The sequence below is a fragment of the Hippopotamus amphibius genome, chromosome 4 (assembly GCF_030028045.1).
Source record: "Hippopotamus amphibius kiboko isolate mHipAmp2 chromosome 4, mHipAmp2.hap2, whole genome shotgun sequence".
Classification (NCBI taxonomy): domain Eukaryota; kingdom Metazoa; phylum Chordata; class Mammalia; order Artiodactyla; family Hippopotamidae; genus Hippopotamus; species Hippopotamus amphibius.
The window spans coordinates 154674846-154693637 of NC_080189.1; positions in this window are offsets into that span (position 1 = coordinate 154674846).

The following is an 18792-nucleotide window of genomic DNA, read 5'->3' on the forward strand; positions in this document are numbered from 1 at the left end:
AGGCCTATGCATGTCTGAGAGACCCTCCCAGGAGGCTGTCCTCCATGTGATAATTCAGTACTTCATTTCAGTATCAACATGCACTTCACATTTGTTGTTAGGAGGGGAAGAGAGAGAAGGGGGTTGTGCATTGGCAATTAAGTGCCTCCTCCAAGAAACGACATGCATCACTTCACATATGGCCAAGGAGGAGTTGGGAACCTCGTCTGTATTCAGAAGGGAAGGAGCACTGGAGATTGGTAAACACTTGTAATACCTGCCACATAACTGTAGACACAGTGAGCTGGCAAATGTCTCCTTCTTTCACATCCACCCTTGTGCCTTTCCCTTGGATTACTGGGCATCTGTCAAAGACTTACAGGGTAATGTTGGGAGTTGAAGACCAAATAGTTTTGCAGCCCATTTGAGTCCACCGGTGACCTTTTTGAAAAAGAGGAGTAGCCAGGGAAAACCAATTAACTCTGGATACTTTTCCCTTGAAGCTATCAGATACTAACAATGCTGGGAAAGGATAATGGGTTAAAGGGAGCCATGGCCCAATGTTAATAACACATCTAAGATAGAACGACTCACTCTGAGTTGCCCAAGACCATCATGCTTTGTGTGAAAAGACTTTTGGAAATGTGCCCTTCTGCCTCCATTCCCTCCCTTGTTACCAGACATGATTCAGATTCCCTCTAAGCCCTGCGACTTTTCCAGAAAGCAGCTTTCCCAGCAGCAGAGGGAGAGAGAAGAAAAAAAAAAAAACTTTCCCTTATTATTCTTCCAATAATGAATTCCTGCTCTGAGTGGGCTGCTTCCATGTGTTTTCAGTCAAGTGCTGATGGCAGCCTTGCTGGGGGACATTTCCAAGAGGCTGTGGACATAATGGATGAGGTCTCGTATTGACAAGAGCTGCTCTCAGCTTTCCTTCCAGTCTAGCCCTCCTGAGCCCTGAAATCCGAGATGAGAAATGATTCACAAGATCTCGCTGGTGAACCAATATGGCTGCCACACCTCTCTGCTCCTTTGAACGAGGTAAAAACTCATGGTTTTAAAGCATCTCTCAGAGAGATTTGTAGACCTGGATCTTAGTAACTTAAAAAGTATTTACCTTTCTTGGGCTTCCTAGGTGGCGCAGTGATTAAGAATCTGCCTGCCAATGCAGGGGACACAGGTTCGATCCCTGCTCCAGGAAGATCCCACGTGCCACGGAGCAACTAAGCCCGTGTGCCAAAAAAAAAAAAAAAGTATTTACCTTTCTTGACCAAACCAGTTCTTTGTAGATGCCAAGGTCTCCTTTCTTCAGGACTGAAATGTAGTCTTGACCTGCCTTGATATCAGAAGAACAAAGGGATAAATTAGGTCACACCATTTCCTGACTAACACCTAACCTCAAGTACACAAGATGCGTCCAAGTAAGCCATGGTGGTAGGTCACGTTTGCTAAGGGAACCAGCCTACACATTTTCCCCAAACCAAATGCCTTCAGATAATAATTCAATTTCAACGTACCTACACAGAACTTGTGCACACTGTTAGTTATAGTTGGGCTCTTTCCCTTGAGAAGAATCTCTGTTACCTCAGGTAAAAGGGGGCAGGTATTGTTAAGGGTACAGGTGGTCTGGAATTGGAGAGCCTTGTGGCGTGAAGGCAACCCTGGGGATTCATTACCTTAGAGTCTCTGCTTCTCCCTGCACACCTCTCCAAGGCAACCCTCTCTCCCAGCAGACATGCCCTGCATACCATAGTTCTGCTTATTCAAAACTTCAGCTGGTACGGGGCTCATCCTGGTCTCTAGAGCTCCTCTCTCTCCACCTCAGCCTTTCAACTTCAAGCCCATTGGCTTTTTTCCTTAGTATTTCCTAGTTAAAATTCCTAAGAGAAAATGTGATTGACGTAGACTCATCTTATTGTTTTGTCTCAGATAACATCATTGGTCACTAGCCAACCAGTCCACTGTGGGCTGGAGGAGGAGCCAAAAGCATGGCTGCCTAAAGCAGCAGCAGATGTGGGCAAAGCAGCTCCCAGTAGAAAGGCTGTGAGAGGGTGAGACAGGGGTGATGAGTTCTTAGTACTCTTAACTAGATGGCTGCACAGATAGGCATTCTCTCTCCTGCTTCTGCCTCCGTTTCTCATCACTGTAGACCTGACCTCCCCTTTCACAGCCTGGTCCCCCATGATTGCACAACCCCCACCCGTGACTCCAGTATCCTGCTTCTTGTTAAAGTCACAGAGGCGCCTGATTAGTGAGTGGGAAGGGAGAGGTCTTAACATGTATTTGAGAATAGAAGGAAGATTGGGGAAGATGTGATATGGAAGGAGGAGTGGAAATAAAACCCTTTCTTAGCTAAAGAAAATCTCGTTCCCACCAGGACCAAGACCCTTTCCTCTTTCTCCCAATCTTTGTAGCAGTTTCCCTCTCCCCAAAACCAGACGTCAGCAGAAGCAAGAGAAACTTCCATCAGAACCCTGAACAAGCAGAGAGGAAAGATATTCTGGTTCCACTAGTCCCCAAGACCTTCTTTTGACCCCTGCGTGGATTCCTAGTCCCCATCTAAGACCCTTGCCTTTCTTGGGTCCTCGCCCTCAGGCCTCAGGGAGCCCTGGTCCCAGACCCTTGAATAATAAGTGCCAAACAATTTTCTTACAAACTAAGGTTTAAAACACAAGTGAAGATAAAGTCTTTGCCAGTTGTGTCCTCCCAAGATGACAAAGCTCTTCATTGGCAGTTTTTGCAAATCTTCATGATGAAATGGGGCAATGCGGTGTTGCCCCATTTCAACTGTCAGAGAAATTGTATTAGTACTTTGAATTCACACATCAACCAGAGGACTAGGGGAGAAATTGAATTGTGATACTGAGTTTTGCCTTTTATTCATCAAAAACCATTGCCTTTTTACCTCATCAGATGGTAAAAACCCAACCCAAACCATCTACATTCAAATTTCAGCATTTCCATATCCCCTTTAGTGGACATGAGGCTAGAAATTCATTAAAGGGAAATCTTAAACAATCCTGTATTTTCCTGCTCCTTCCTGAGCTCCGAGTGTGTCAGTGTTGATGAAATCATTGGTCAAACCTTCCCATGACTGACACTTTTATCTACTGACTAAAACTGCAAAGTTTCCCGAGGAACCTAAGATGGCAGAGAAGGCGGTTCTGATGGTATTTGCAAACCTGCTGCTGTGGGATTCTGGAGCCACGTCCTCTGGATCGCTTCCAGGTCTCTGCTCATTCCATTTAGAATCTGGGGTTGAAGTCTATTGCCATTGGCTGTCCCCTGGGACCTGAGAACCCATCTGGGGTTTGTCCAACCTCTCTCTCCAACACCATCGTCCCCCCTCCACAGTCATTACCACTCTAAGAGCTTGAAAGTTGATGTAAAGATGGAGCAGAAGCCAGTTTGGCTTTCTCCCAGTTCTCTAGGTCCCCCTGGGGTCAATCAGCAACCACCTATCTTTGTGTTAATAACATAAGCCTCCCTAACTAGAACACCTGGAGGAAACCCATAGGCAGGCTTAAGATGGAGCCAATTCTGCAGTAATTATTCTGACCATCACTCTTTTTAAGCTGAACTCGGACTCTCCAGACGAAAACAGCTTGCTAAATCCAAACGCCTAGCTGGATGGACCTGTAACTCTTAATGCTCCTTAAGCCACTTTGAGTTTTGCTAATACTTTTCATGCCCACATCTCAGCTCCAAAGTCTCCTTTTGCTGTGAACTTCAGGCAGCATCTCCCCATTTGAGGTTTAATAAAGTGTCTGGAGTGCATCTCACTGGTAAAATTCTTCAGTGGCACCTTCTCAGCCCTTTTCCCACCCTCCCCGCCCATCTGATGGTGGTGTTCCCACCCCTGGAGAAGTAATAGACCTTCTTAACTGGGGTTGCTGACCACGTCTCTTTGTAACTAATCCAAATGCCCTTAGGTGTTAGGTGAGTGCCTGTGTGGAGGAAAGGGACCAGGGGCTGGGGAGGTGGAGAGGGTGGGCAGGGGACACAGGAAAACCATTCCCTGCTGTATTCATCTGCTAAGGCTGCCATAACAGAATATCCTAGAAGAGCTTAAACAACAGAAATTTATTTTCTCCCAGTTCTGGAAGCTAGAAGTCCAAGATTAAGATGCCGGCAGCTTTGGTTTCTCCTGAGACCTCTCTCCTTGGTTTGCAGGTGTGTCCTCACATGGCCTTCCCTTTGTGTGTACTCCTAGTGTCTCTTCCTCTTCTAGTAAGGACACCAGTGTTATTGGATTAGGGTCCTGCTCTTATGACCTCATTTTACCTCAATTACCTCCTTTTGAAGGCCCTGTCTCCATATATAGTCATAGTGGGGATTAGGGCTTCAGCAGATGAATTTGGGGAGGGGATACAATTCAGTCCATAACAGCTGTGATAATGCTCTTTCCCCTCAACAGGTCATCTTCCATCCTCTGATGCTACCCTTCTGATCCTGAGTGAGAGAAAAGTAGATATTGGTCAAGAAATGGCAGGTGTGACTCTGTGCAGTCAGTTTGAGAATGCCAAGCTAAGTAGCATACCTGAGGCGGAGCAAAAAGACAGATGGATAGATCCATGAAGGGATGGTTGGATGAATAAACAGATGGATAAATAAATGTTGATAGCAGCAGGGCAGACATTACCTTATGTAGTTTTTTACAGGGAGGGGTTGCAAACTCAAATGCTCAAGCTAAACAGGTAACAGAGTTGCAAAAAGAGGCCCGGTGCGATAACAGGGAGTAGTTAGGACCATGACAGTGTGGAAGGAGGGGCAGCACATGCCCAGCTCCAGCCAGTTGTTACTTTGCAGGATGCCAGCCCAATGTTGCCAGAACGTCTGAGTTTTCAAGGGAAGCCAGAAATCTGGATTTTCAGATGAAATGTTTCTTTAAATAAATCTTTAAATTATGGAAACGAATTCAAAAATTATAAAATACTGTGTAGGCCAAATAAACACATTTCCAGCCTGAATGAACCCTGGAGGCTGCCAGATTCCCACTCTTGGAATACTGGAGAGACACCTGAAATGTCATCACATGAGGCTGTAGGTGTGTAAGAACTCGGGTCATGAGTACACTGCCAGGTTCATGTTCCAGCCCACCACTCACTAGCTTTGTAATCTTGGACAAGTTATACATGTAACTCAGAGTTGTTATAAGGATGAAATTAGTTGCTACACTAATGTCAATGCCTAGAAGAATGCCTGCTGCCTAGTAAGAAAGTAATATCTGAGCCAGTGTTATTAGGTAGTATCACAGAACCTCTTAGTTTCCTCATCTATAAAATGAGGACAACATTTGCCTTACCTAATCCCCTAAAGGAAATGAATATGCCTGAAAGGGCTTATAAAAGTGCACATTGCTAAGAAATACGCTTTGCGTTGCCTTTGTTGCTATACCTAGAAATGAGGCTCAGCCTTGCCCAATGCAGGCATGGGAATCCCTAGATGGAGGAAGACAGTGGCGACTAGCGCTGGTCCTTTTTTCTTCCAAGGGTCACTTGGCTGTATTGCTGTTCTTAGAGTTTGGTGAGTTTTTCTTATTTTCTTATGAAATTTTTAAACATTCAGAAAAGTAGAGGAAACGGTATCACGAACACCCAAGTACCCTTATCTAGATTTAATAACTGTTAACATTCACCTTGGTGAGTTTTCTTGGCAGAGATGTAGGAATGGAATGTGGCAGAGAGGTAGTAAGGAAATGGGGCGGGGGGTGGGTACTGGGGCATAATAGTACTGAATGGGAGAGACTGGGAGCTTTAACTCCCCCAGAGACTCCATATTTTTTGCAAGAAAGTAAGATTCAATCAGATGTAGGTGGTTCCCTTTTAGTTAGGGCCCCAAAGAAGGGGGCTTTGTGCAAGATAGTTTGTTATAGATGATACACTAGTACCAACTTAAGGAAAGTGGCATTATAAGCTGAAACACAGAAACTCTTTTATTTATAGGGTTTTCACTTATTGTTATTTTAAGGTTTTATTTTTTGTTATTTTTAAGGTTTTGAATGTATTCATGTGTTGCTAGTGTAATTGAAAATTAAGAATGTCTAAAGAGACTCAATGTGGAAATGTCTCTGTCATAAAGAATTCAGGAAGTGAAACTGTGGACCTGTGAGAAGCCCAGTAAAATCACAGTGATAAAAAGAAACGTTGGTCACTAAAAATGAAAGGTTTTAGGAGCAGAAACAGAGTCAAAGAAAGTATATGCCAATTATAAAGGGCTCTTTTCTCTTGAAGCATTTAAAAGGGTCTCTAAGACATATTGCCCCTTTTCTCAACATTAGCTCTTACTGCATGTAAATGCAAAGGCTTCTACCCTGGAAAGGATGCCTTACAACGTGAAAGCAACTAAACTTTGCTTTAAAATTCTATTATTCAGACCCTTCATTAATTTAAGCTGACATTCCTCCTCAATTGAGGCAAATCATCAAAGCTTTATTGTATTGAGAACCTTGAATTCAGCAACAAAGAGCGTGGGGTTTGGAGGGAAGTGTGGGCGGGGGAGGGGCTGGGGGCTCCGAGGCCCCAAAGAACAGAGGGAGGGGAGGGAGGGGGAGAGGAGGACTGGAGGACTGGAGTCCTGAGAGGCAGAGAGAAGAGGGGAGGAGGTAGCAGAACCGAGATGGACTATGAAGGCGGTTGTAGACGGAAAGGGAGGGGGACTAGAGGGCCCTTTGCTGCCAAGCTGCCCCTTGAGCCTCTGTTAATCAACATGGTAGAAACAAAACCAGCCTGCCACTCTGTCCTCGCAAACATTTCTCCAGAGTCAGGGTAAGAAGGGAGATAGGGAATAGGGGAAGGGAAAACATTTCCCTTTCTTCCTTCATTCAGGTGCCTCTTGAATCTCCTGCCCGTGATGCCCTGCTCAGCAGCACGGGGCCTGGCAGGAAGTCGGCCGCCTGGGCCTGGACCCCCAGCAAACCCCGCCGCCACCACCCCTCCCCCCACCCCGCATCATCCGCCCCATCTGGCCCAGTCGCTTCTTCACCCCAGGCTGCCAGCAGGGCTCTCTCTTCCTTTCTGGTGTGATTTACTGCAGGATGTAGGAAGTGGGATGTACTAGGTGGAATATATTGGGTGCATCACTGAGGCGTCAGGCAAGAGAGGATCTTTGAGATGTGAGGATGTCACCTACAGACTTTTATTGAACATCTACGATTTCTAACGAGAATAAAGTAAGTTTTGTAAGGTAAACTTTAAAGCCTAAGGGAAAACTGGGGGTTTCCATGTCTAATTTAATTAAGTAAAATACTAATTTTGAAAAGCACAGTACAGTAGTCCCCCCTATCCGTGGTTTCACATTCTATGGTTTCAGTTACCCATGGTCAACCATGGCCCAAAAATATTAAATGGAAAATTCCAGAAATAAACAGTTCATAAGTTTTAAATTGCATGCCGTTCTGAGTAGCACGATGACATCTTGCACTGGCCGGCTCCATCCGGCCCTGGACGTGGACCATCGCTTTGTCCAGCGTATCTATGCTGTATACGCTACCCGCCCATTAGTCTCTTAGTAACCTTCTGGGTTCTCAGGCTGACTGTATCGCAGCGCTTGTGTTCAAGGGACCCTTATTTTACTTAATCATGACCCCAAAGCACAAGAATGGTGATGCTGGCTATTCGGATGTACCAAAGAGAAGCTGTAAAAGTGCTTCCCTCAAGTGAAAAGGTGAAACTCCACTTAATAAGGAAAGAAAAAGCATGCTATATGTAGAGTTCAGTACTATCCATGGTTTGTTCAGGCACTGGGGCTCTTGAAACACATCGCCGCAAATTAGGGGGGACTGCTGTAGTCCCGGATGCTCTTTTCCCTGCACCAAAAGAGTCGTCAAGGACACAAGAGACTCGTGTGGACACCGTGGGGCAGACAGATCCTGGTGCCCAGCAACCCACCAAGACCCACTCAGAGGAGGCTACAGGACTTCAATTTCCGGACTGCCACCTTTCAGCTCTGTGACCTCAGCACACCCCGAGACCTCCCTGAGTCACAATTTCCCAGTGTGTGAAACGGGAACAGAAATAATCTGTCCAGTCTTCAGCCCAGGGGATCCATGAGGGTGACCATGTAGGTGAACAGATGGTTTTCCAACCTTCACTGCGGTCTGAACCTGGGTTACTATAGTGGCCCATTCTCCAGTCTGAAGACAGATCAGATCATGCTGTTCCTCTGCTCAGAACTCTGAAGGGGCTCCCTGTTCACTCAGGCTGAAAGCAGAGTCCCTCCCCATCCTTAAAGCCCCACGTGCCCAGAAGCACCTCTGTCCCATCTCATGGCTCCCTGCCGTGCTCACCTGCTGGAGCCACCCGGGTCTCCATGCTCTTCCCCCCGTCTCCAGGCGCCCTTCCTCTCAGGGCCTTTGCACCTCTGAACCCTTGGTTGGGCCGCTTTTTCCCCAGAAAGTCCCGTAGCCGATGCCCACACCTCCTTCCCCAGATATTGGCATGACTCCCTCACTGCTAAGTTTTTGCTAAAGTGTCATCTTCTCCATGAGACCTACCCAGTTTAAACTGCCGCCCACTCTCCTCACCCCCATCCTGCTCTACTGTGACTTTTCCCAGAGCACTCACCACCATGCTGCATAATAAATAACTCAGTATGTTTACTATTCGCTGTGTGTGTCTTCCTTACGACAGTATAAGCCCTGGAGGGCAGGCATCTTTGATTTTTCACTGATGTGTCCTAAGCACCTTGAGCAGCCACGTTAAGGACCCTCAATAAATAGGCTGGATCTTTCTTAGAGGTCCAGGATACAAAACGGACCAAGAAGGGCCGCTCCATTTGAAGGGAATGTGAGCTCAAAATCTCCTCCACCACCCCTGCAGGCTCTGCATGGAATAACTCTTGCTCTGATGAGGAGGTTTGAAAACTGCTGACATTCCCTCCTGTGTAAAACCAGTGTTGGAGATACAATGTCAAGTCCAAAGGGCTGGCACAGTGGTTGGTATGAGCAGGTGCCAGGTTGGTAGAGGTTGTAAAGGGACTGAGGGGGCCGGGGGGACAAGGATCCCAGGACTAATCTTTGCTGTTGTTCAGGTCTAAGCTTAACCTTCACCACTCAGCCAAGGCTTACCTGTCTATCCTTTCCGTGCTGCGTACAGCATAACTCCGATGATTTTAGACTGGAAAACAAATTTTAAAGACGTGTATTGAGTAGCTGCTGTGTGCTGGGCAGTGTGCACTCAGCTCACTACGTAAGTGATCTCACAGAGCTGTCAGCCCTCTCCCCACTGTCACTATGGTACCTCATACCAGGCCTGGCACATATAAGATGCTCGATAAATGCTCACTTATTTCCCTAACAACCCTCTGGGGCAGGTACTATCAACCCCATCTTCTGAGTGAGGGACGGAGGTTCAGGTTTAGGTAGCTTGCTTTAGGTCATGCAGCCAGTGAGCGCCAGAGCAAGGATTGAGGTTCACCTCAGACAAGCTCCAGTCCTACTGGTTCTGAGAGAGAATTTGGGTTAGACTGTCCCTCCAGGCGCCCCTCACGCAGATCTGTCTCGTGGCCACACCAGGAGATGAGGGGAGGGGTGTTTCTTTTTTTCTTGGCTTTCTCGTCTCCACCTGGACTCACGTCCTCCCTTTGTACAGTTGGCTCACCTGGAGGGCTCTCCTGCCCCCTTTTGATTAATTGGCCTGCCTTTCCCACCCTCCCTGGCTGGGTAACCCCAGAGTTAGCAGTAGTTCATCTTGAATCATAAATCAAGTTCTGGAAGACATTGCAAGTGTGTGCTTAGAATCTCCCTAGAATTCAAATTCTTTTTGAGGGTCATTTGCTTATGAGTAGAATGATGGATTTCATGTCTCTCCCTTTAAGAAAAATCTGGGTAGTATCTGCTGGTTTCCCCCTGCCCCCTTCAAACACACAGCCCTAGTTAGTCCATGTGATGCAGCTAGAATTCCCCCAAGGACCCCACACTCAGTTTCCACTCTGACCACACTAAGGAAAAGCTCCAATCATGTCATCTCTTTACATAAACAGAAATCCTTGTAACTAGCATATTCACTGTGCTTTCCACATACCCACTCTTAGCTGGGTTTTTCTTTTTTAGCCATTGCTGAAAGCCATGCCAGGTATTCGTAAGAGGCTGGAGTAGTTCTTCAGCTGTGCGGGACTGTCCTGTGTACTGGAGGACATTTGTCCTTCCTGCCTCATCCACAGAATGCCAGGTGCATCCCTCGGTAACTGTAAGAACCAGACGTGTCTGTAGGCAATATTCCAGGCACCCCTGTTTGGTGTGGCGGTGTCTCTGAAAGATGGTACACCAGAGGCAGATGTTAGCTTCAGCCATTGGTGAGGGGTCAGTCCACCCCCAGGGGCACCTCCTCTCTCCCAATGTAAGTTGCTTCCTGCCCGTGGTCTTTATGAACATTTATTTTAATCTCTGACTTCTCCCATATAAAAATGTAGACAATGGGAAGGAGAGGAGAAGGTACTGAAATTTTCCCTGGGCCCATATCCTCCTAAGGAGGATCCTGTTTTTTGGAATGATTTTGGACTCTTTTTCAAGTTCATGATTGAGAGAGTTTTCTAGATGTAAGTTACCAAGCCCAGCAATCAGAGTCTGGGATAAAAGAGAGAAACAGGGACAGAAACAAATGGATTCACCAGGACCCAAACATTGGGCAGCACCCAGCGGGGCTTCCCCACTTGCACCCCTCCTCAGTCCTGACTTGCTGTGGATCCCTGAGCTCCACTCCTCTCCTGCCCCACCAGGCATGGCGAGTTCTCTCTAACTTCTAAAATAACATTCTCTGCAAGGGGAATGGCCAGAGTCAGGATCTTCTAGTAGGGCAGGGATTCGATAACTCCCCGGACCTCAGGAACCATCCAGAGAGGCTGTCAGATGAATCAGTGTGTCTGTTCCTCTGGTCCTGCTTCTTGTTTCTCCTGGGCACGATTTAGCACACATGCCAGTGCCCCAGCTCACAGGCCATCTATTCCAGCCCTGCATCCCGCCTGCCTGTCTTACTGGGGCAGTGCTCTGTGCAGCGCTCAGCACATCCTGTTTGTTCAGTCCCCTTTGTCTCCCACTGGAGCAATAGGGAGAGAGGATTCCTCTGAGTCTCTTTGCTTTGGACTTTGAAATCAGATCCTAGCACACCTGATTACACTCAATAGCTGGAAATGGTAAGGATGTCCGATGGGCAGAGGGCTCTTGTTTTAAGCTGTGCACACCAGGAAGGCAGGGGCTGGGTCTCCTCCTTGGGTCTGTGCTGGAGGGGGCAGGATGCTCCAGCAGGAAAAGCAAACAGTGTAACTGAAGGGAAATTCACTTGAAAAAGAACTCAGAGAAGACCATCAAGCAGCATGTAAACTGTCCCTGAGGACAAAAAGTGGAGCTTAGACTCATTCCTCTCGCCTCCTGCATCCCTAGTTAGGAAACATTCAGTTCCAGTAACCATCTGCCCGAGGGCCAGGAGGGTCAAATCTCCCTGTCCTTCTTTTTTCTGTACAAGTGTTGCCACTGAGACCTTGGCAAAGGGAATAAAAACATAGCGACTTACATGCCGCACAGTGGGAAGCTCAGCAGGCGTTGGAGCATTAAAGGGCAGCTCTTGTGCTTCCAAGAGCTCCTCGGCCTCCATGCACTGAAAGCTTTCCAACAGAGATGCTACCCCAACGTGCTAGTCCAGTGGCTTGAAAAGTCATTAGGAAAATTTCACACATACAAAAAGGCATAAGAAGCAGCCTTGACCCACATCCAGCTGAAGAGATGAAATATGACGGATGCAGGTAGAGCCTCCAAGTGCCCTCCCCGAATCCATCCTCTTCCCCACCCCTCCAGCAGTAACCACTCAGCCATGCTGGGCGTATCCTTATACTTTATACATCCCCGTGGTGTGTGTAGCCCTCTTTGGGGTAATCGCTTAACCTTTTTGAGCCTCACTGCCTTCATCTGTATAAAGGGGCCATTGAGAGGATTAAAGGGAATGATTTATGATAAATATTTGGCTGTTGTTCTTATGAAAAGGAAAAAGTCAGCAGAAAGAATTGGGTCAAATGCATGGCTCTTCCTAGCCTGGCCGTGACCTGCCGGGACAGCCTCCCTCCTCTCTGCAGCCCTCCCCAGCCTTCCAAATGCCATGTTCCCCAGATAGGCCACCAGCTTTCATGGCTTTGGGCCAATGCGGATGCTGGCCTTACCTGCCTGAAATGCTGCTCCCCTGTTTCGATCTTTGACTCTGGGCTCAGATGTCACCAGCTCTGGGAGGTCTTTCCTATCACCCCAGGCAGTGACTCCTGGTGCTCCCATGGCCCTCTGTCTCTGAGCACTTGTAATGTGCCCATGACATTCCCAACATGCCCATGCCACTCTCTCACTGAGCTGCAAGGCACAAGGCCAGGGACTAGGTCTCCTCTGGCTGCTCCAGTCAGTGGCCTAACCCAGTCCCTGCTGGCTCAGGGCAGGCCTATGCGGAGTGAGGGAGAGTGAGTGGGGGCATGAATGAATGAACGACAGTTCAGTCCTCAGACTTACACCTTTCTGCCCCAGCTAACACGGAGAAGGCCCCATGCCCAAAGTTCTCCTTGTAGGCATTTTTCTCCTCCAAGTCCCAAATCTCCTCTGTCCTGGAAGCACAAAACTAAATGGTCTCTTCTCATTTCTGAAAGCTGGAGCAAATAAAATAGGAGCACGAACTTTCTATTTCATAATTTCAACAAACAACAGTTTCAAAGAGAGCCCTGGGCAGGCTTTATGCAGGCCTGAAGCATGTTTTCCTAGGTGTCTTGCCACTCGTGTTCTTTTTCTTTTTTGCAGCCTGTAGACATTCTTAAAGACAGAGAAATACACAAGCCCATTCATCTTGCTTAGAAATCCATTTTACTGCCACAAAAACCCAAATATTGGGAAACAACAGGCTGGCTATTGAGGTGTTCTCATCTGCACACATTGTTCTCTGCCAAAATGTTTGGTCGCTACCGTGTAGACTCAGGTTTAGTCATGGAATTTTAGAGGCTGTGTCTCAGAAGTGGGATCAAGTGCAAGCCTGACAGTAATCTGCACCATAAGCTGATTGGGTGCCCTGGCACTGCAAGTGGGCACACAGGTCTGCCCAGGAAGGAAATGTGAAGTGAGAATGAGACCAGGGGCTGCGGTGTGTGCCGGGAACACAGAGGTCAGCTTTGAGGTTTCTTTTAATCTTTTTTTTTTTTCTACTTTTTAAATGTTTATCAAGGTGAAATTTATATAATATAACCATTTTAAAGTGAACAATCAAGTGGCAGTGAGTACATTCACAGTGCACAAGTGTGCAACCACCACCTCTATCTAGTTCCAAAACATTCTTATCACCCTGAAAGGAAACGCCATACCCATCAGGCAGTGCTCCCCAATCACCCTTCCTCTCAGCAACTACAAGATACCATCTGTGTTCTGTCTCTCTGGATATAGCTATTCCAGGTATTTTATATAAATAGGTTTGTACAGTACGTGACCTTTTGTGTCTGGCTTCTGTCACTGGCATGTTTTTGAGGTTCATCCACATTGTAGCATGTATCAATACTACATTCCTTTTTATGGCTGTGTAATATTCCATTATGTGGATATATCACCTTTTGTTTATCCATTCATCCACTGATGGACATTTGGGCTGTTTCTACCTTTTGGCTGCTGTGCATTTGTGTGTACATGTATTTATGTGAATACCATTTTCAACCTTTTGGGTATATACCTAGGAGTAGAATTGCTGGATCATATAGTAATTCTATGTTTAACTTTCTGAGGAACTACCACACTGTTTTCCACAGTGGCTGCATCGTTTTACACTCCCACCAGCCACGGAAAAGCACAGGTCAGATTTCATTCTTCTGGGAGTCACATTCTAAAGCGGTACGAGGTCCTTCCAGGTCTAAAGGGCCATTTTCTGTGTACACAGAACTCACAGCCTATATGTGAAGATATAAATTCTGCACAAACCTGTGGACAGGGAAGGGGGAGAAAGTGGAGCCCTCGGTAGACAAGTTGAAGGATGGTTCAGAAAGTAATGGACTTTACCTGGCTCTTTGCCACGCTACCCTTAGCTAAACAAGGAACACACTGAAGAATTTCATTGTCTACCGTGGCTTCTTTTCACTTCTTTCCAGTTTGTCTTCACTCCCACTTTATTCTCAAGACTGTAGGGTCACAGTGAATGTTCCACCCTCGGCCAGGCGCCAGTAAACATGTGGGACTCTGTTAGCTGGCGATCCAGTGTTTAGAGCTCCCACTTTTGTGAACGCTGAATGCTGCACATGCAACTCGTCAACATCTGCAAGCCAGAAATAGGAGGAACACCTTTAAAGAGAGAGCTGCAAGAGCAGAGTTATTAATAGTAGCTGTTGAGAAGAAAGGCAAGGCCTTCAACAGAGCCCTGCTGAATTAGACTCTTCAGAGGGAAAAAGCACAGAACTGGTTTCTCTCTCAAAACCACCTAGAAGGAACCAAGGCCTGTGTTAAATCTACATATCAGTATTGTTTGATTGGAAGAATAAAAAATACTCTCGTGTTACTGCCTTCCTTCTCTCACAGTCTGGCAGCTGAGGTCTCAACCATCCAGGGGAAGGCCTTCCTGAGAGGGCTGGGGAACCCCCGGGATGACGCCCTTTCTGTTAGACACAGATTGTCATGGATGAACAAGGGTCTGAAAGAGGAAATGGGGAAGGGGGGTTGGGGAGTAGGGCCAGAGGAGGCCTCTGAGAAAAGAGAGGAATGGGGTCTCCTGGGGGTTCTCTGTGAGTGTGGGACCTCGGGAAGGGCCTGAGCGCTGGGAGAATTAGCGCTTCCTGGGACTTGGCAGGAAGGAGACTCACCACACCATTTGGAAGTAGATCTTCACAGCTCACTCACAAGCCTCAGAGGACCAATGGACCTGGAAACCCCAGCGTACCTGGCTGAGGACAGGCGGCTCAGGACGCAGCTCTGAACTGAGCCCTGCCACTCGATGCAGGGGGGCTCGGTTTTTCACAGAGAAGGAGGAACTTGTCCTCACTACCTGCCAGTAAATAAAGAATGAACAGCCATATTATCTTTCAAAAATGGACCACATTCCCTTTTTGGGGTCAGATGGAGAACCAGTGATGTCAGCCTGGAGACGAGTAGTCCTCCTCCCCAGCCACAGGTGAGAGCTCTTAACTTTTTCATCATAATCCAACAGGACATTTCGCAGGGTTAGTTTGCAGGTGGTGGGCTAAATGGTGTCCCCCACCTCCAAAAAAAAGATATGTCCTCATCCTAATCCCTGGAACCTATGAATGTGACCTTTGGGAAAAGGGTCTTTGCAAATGTAATTAAGTTAAAGATCTTGAGATGCGATCATCCCAGATTACCTTGGTGGGCTCTAAGTCCGATGAAAAGTGTCTTTATGAGAGAGAGAGAGAGACATGAGGAAGAGAGGCCATGTGACCACAGAGGCAGAGACTGGAGTGATGCAGCCACAAGCCAAGGAACACCTGGAGCCCCCAGAAGCTGGCAGAGGCAAGGACATATCCTCCCCTAGAGGCTTCAGGGGAGCGCGACCCTGCTGACGCCTTGCTTTTGGACTTCCGGTCTCCAGAGCTGTGAAAGAATAAATTTCTGTTGTTTAAGTCACCAGGCTTGTGGTCATTTGGTTCGGCAGCCCTGGAAGACTGATACAGTGGAGAGGCACAGGGAGAGGTAGGGACTGGAGAGCAGGAGAGTCTAAAGGTCAGGAAAACCAAGTTCAGTCCTGGATTTGCTGCTGGCACCAAGGTGAACTGTGTTAACTTTGTGCTGTGCGTCTGTTTCCCCTTGTGTTCCTCACATGCTTGCTCCTTCTGCCTGAGCGCGGGGCTTGTGGCTCACTCCAGGAGGCTACTCCGGATTCGAGGAGGTCAGATCAGACACTCCCACCTGTTTGAAATGGCGGCAGTAGTAATGACCACACTCCTTCTAGAATGTCTAACATATACTAGATATGTTTACATACATTATATTGTTTGATCCTCAAAATAATCCACAAGGTTAGTGTCACATCCCCATCTAACAGATGAGAAAACTGAGGTTCTGAGAGGTCCTATAGCCTGTTCAAGGTCATTCAGCAAATGAGCCCAGGTCTACCTATGCTCAATCCACAGCATGACAATAAGGCTCAAGACCCATAAAGACAGTGGGTCCAGAGTCCCACAGGATCCCACAGCACGCAGCCAGATGATGAAAGGGGATTTGTTTATTTTCTGAATATTAGCAGCACTGGCACTTCAGTTGGGTGATGGATGACTGAGATTAAGGTTGCTGAGAGAACCTGGTTAGAACCCGCTAACAGCAGAGGGATAGCAAAATATCCACATTCAGGGGAAATGTAGTCACAACTGAGACCAATCTTGGTCCTCTTGGCCCAAGGCCCCGAACATTTCTCCTCTCTCACCTTATTGGAGGAAGAGATGAAACCCCTAACCAAGTGGCCTCTGCCAAGTGAGAAACTGGACAGTCCACACACAGAGGACACATCCGCATGGCTCCCTCCCCAGCCAGGACCAAAAAGAGAGGAAACTGACTGAGAGACGGGCTCTACAAAGGCCTGTCCTGAGCAGCCCGGCACATCTGGGGCCCCTCTTGCCTGGCTGGACTCGGGCGGGCTCTATGTGTCAGGAGCCCCTGTGCCTTTCGCAGAGTCCCCGTCAAGAGTTCTAGATCTAGGTCGCAGCCCCCCCACCCCCACCCCCGCCGGCTGCAGCTTCGGCTGGGCCGTGGCTAACATGGCAGCCGCTTCCCCATCCTTCCAGCGCTCTGTGTTGGAGGGAGAGCCGGAACACGGAGACAGCACAAGGACCTGCCAGATTTCCTCCCGTGCAGACCTCAGTGCGAGATAAAGTCAGGCAAGGCTGAGCCACAGGGCAGCAGCATAATAAATGCCCCCTGGCCTCCTCCCGGGCTCATTGTTCTAGTGCGGGAGTTGTTTTGAGTACCATCAAAAGGAAGGAAGAGCCCTGCGTTATCAGACTGGGGAAGAAGGATGCTCTCCTGACCGCCCCTGTTGCCCTTGGCCACCCTCGCGTTAAATGTGAGGAAGCCGAAGGGCAACATGCAGCCTAACCCCGTCCGCACGGCGGGGCGCATGGCGCTCTGGGAGGCAGCACCCCTGCCGGAACCTGCTGACAGCTGCTCTGGTCATCCAGCCCTGGTCCCCTCACCCCGGGCGGGGCGCAGGGAGGCCCGAGCACAGGGTCCGCGGCGGTGTGGGGTGGGAGCCAGACGTGGGCCCTGGAGTGGCTCTGTTAGCTGTTGTTTACCCCTCTGGCTGAGAACTGAGGCTGTAAGGCCACAACCCTTGGAAATCATAGGCCAGAAAAGGAACTTCCCGAGTTTGGCTGGCCTAATGCCTAGGGCTCAAGTTCTTGGGAAACATAGTCAACTGCAGGATTTGTGGCCTTTGCCCAGGTTGATGGGGCGGTGTGCGCCGTTGCGCTCCACGGCTGGATTCCTGGGGGGAGCTGGAGCAGAAAGCGTCGCCTTCCTTCACGTCCCAGACGGCGGAGGCAGGGAGGGCAGAGCCGAGGGCTCCTCCTCACAGACGCGCGGGCTCAGGGACTCATTTGCCCCTCCGACGTCTGCCCTGCCCGATGCCCAGCGTCTGATTCACCAGGTGCCTGGCTGCAGCGGCCCCGTCACCTTTGTCTGGGCTGGAGGCCGTGTCTGTGTCATCAAAAGAGCCTCAATGGGAGAGGATGTCAATGTGCTTCCTCAACCAGAAAGGTGGTGTGAGTTCGGCCAGACCAGCCCAAGCAAACGAGCAGAAGCCTGTCAATGGAAAGATGGGGGCTGCTGGGAGATCACACGACAACAAAAGGAGAACCATTATCCGTCTCGTCCCAGCCCGAAGCAGGGAGAGCCTTTGAAGCCACAGACAGGCTGAACAGAACTTTCCACCTGAGAGATGCAGGCGATGGGAGGTCAGGCTGCATGCAGCCCCCACAAAGCCTGATCAAAGCCTGCTGCAGAAGGGAGGGGACCACAGCTGCAGCCCCACTGCCCCCATGGGGCCGCCCAGGGCTTTCTGAAGACAACCGGGCTGCCTTTGCAGGGGCCTGTGGGAAATCCCAGCACAGATGCGCTGTGTAGCCTAACCTCCTGAGCACTGCTGGGAGAGGGGAAAGGAAACCCCTCAGGGGTCTGAAAGAAGAGGAAGGGAATCCAAGCACACAGAAAATGCAAAGACCACCCACCTGAGGAGTGTCTACCTTTCGGAAACAAATAACTGCTGGCTTCCCAGGCGCACTTCTAAAAGAACAAAACAGACGGAACACGCCACCTCAAAGTTCCGTGCACCAGGGGGATTTGTGGGAAGCCTGGCCCCTTGTAAGCATCGGAAGCTTAATTTAAAGGGTATTGGCCTCTGCGGTGCCTATTCGAGGATTTCCCTGTATCCGCTCTCCTTCCCTGGCAACTGAGACACAGCAAGAAGCCTCATTCAGGGAGGGACAGGGCCCTATGTGGATGCCTTTACCACGCTTCTCTCAGGCTGGACGGCTGGACGGTATCTGCCAGGGAATGTTCTGGGAGCATCTTCTAGGCTGGATCCGGGATGAGGGTGCCTGTGTCAGTCCTGCCTGGACTGGTCTCTCTGGCACAGCCTCAGCCCACCCTCGCATCTCCTCCTTCCAGCCTGGAGCTCGCCTTTGGAGGACTAGCACTTCAAGGAGCCCACAGTTTGGTCTTTTCTGAAGGGCGTGCAAGAGAGCAAAGTCTCTTTCTCTTTCACTGTGTTCTCTTTCTCAAAAGACTGGGAAAGTTTTTCTCCTCCTTCTTGGGGATGGGTTTGGAGGGAGGGTGGAGGGTGATAGTAGTGTGGAGGCCTTGGAGGGGTTTGGGGGAAG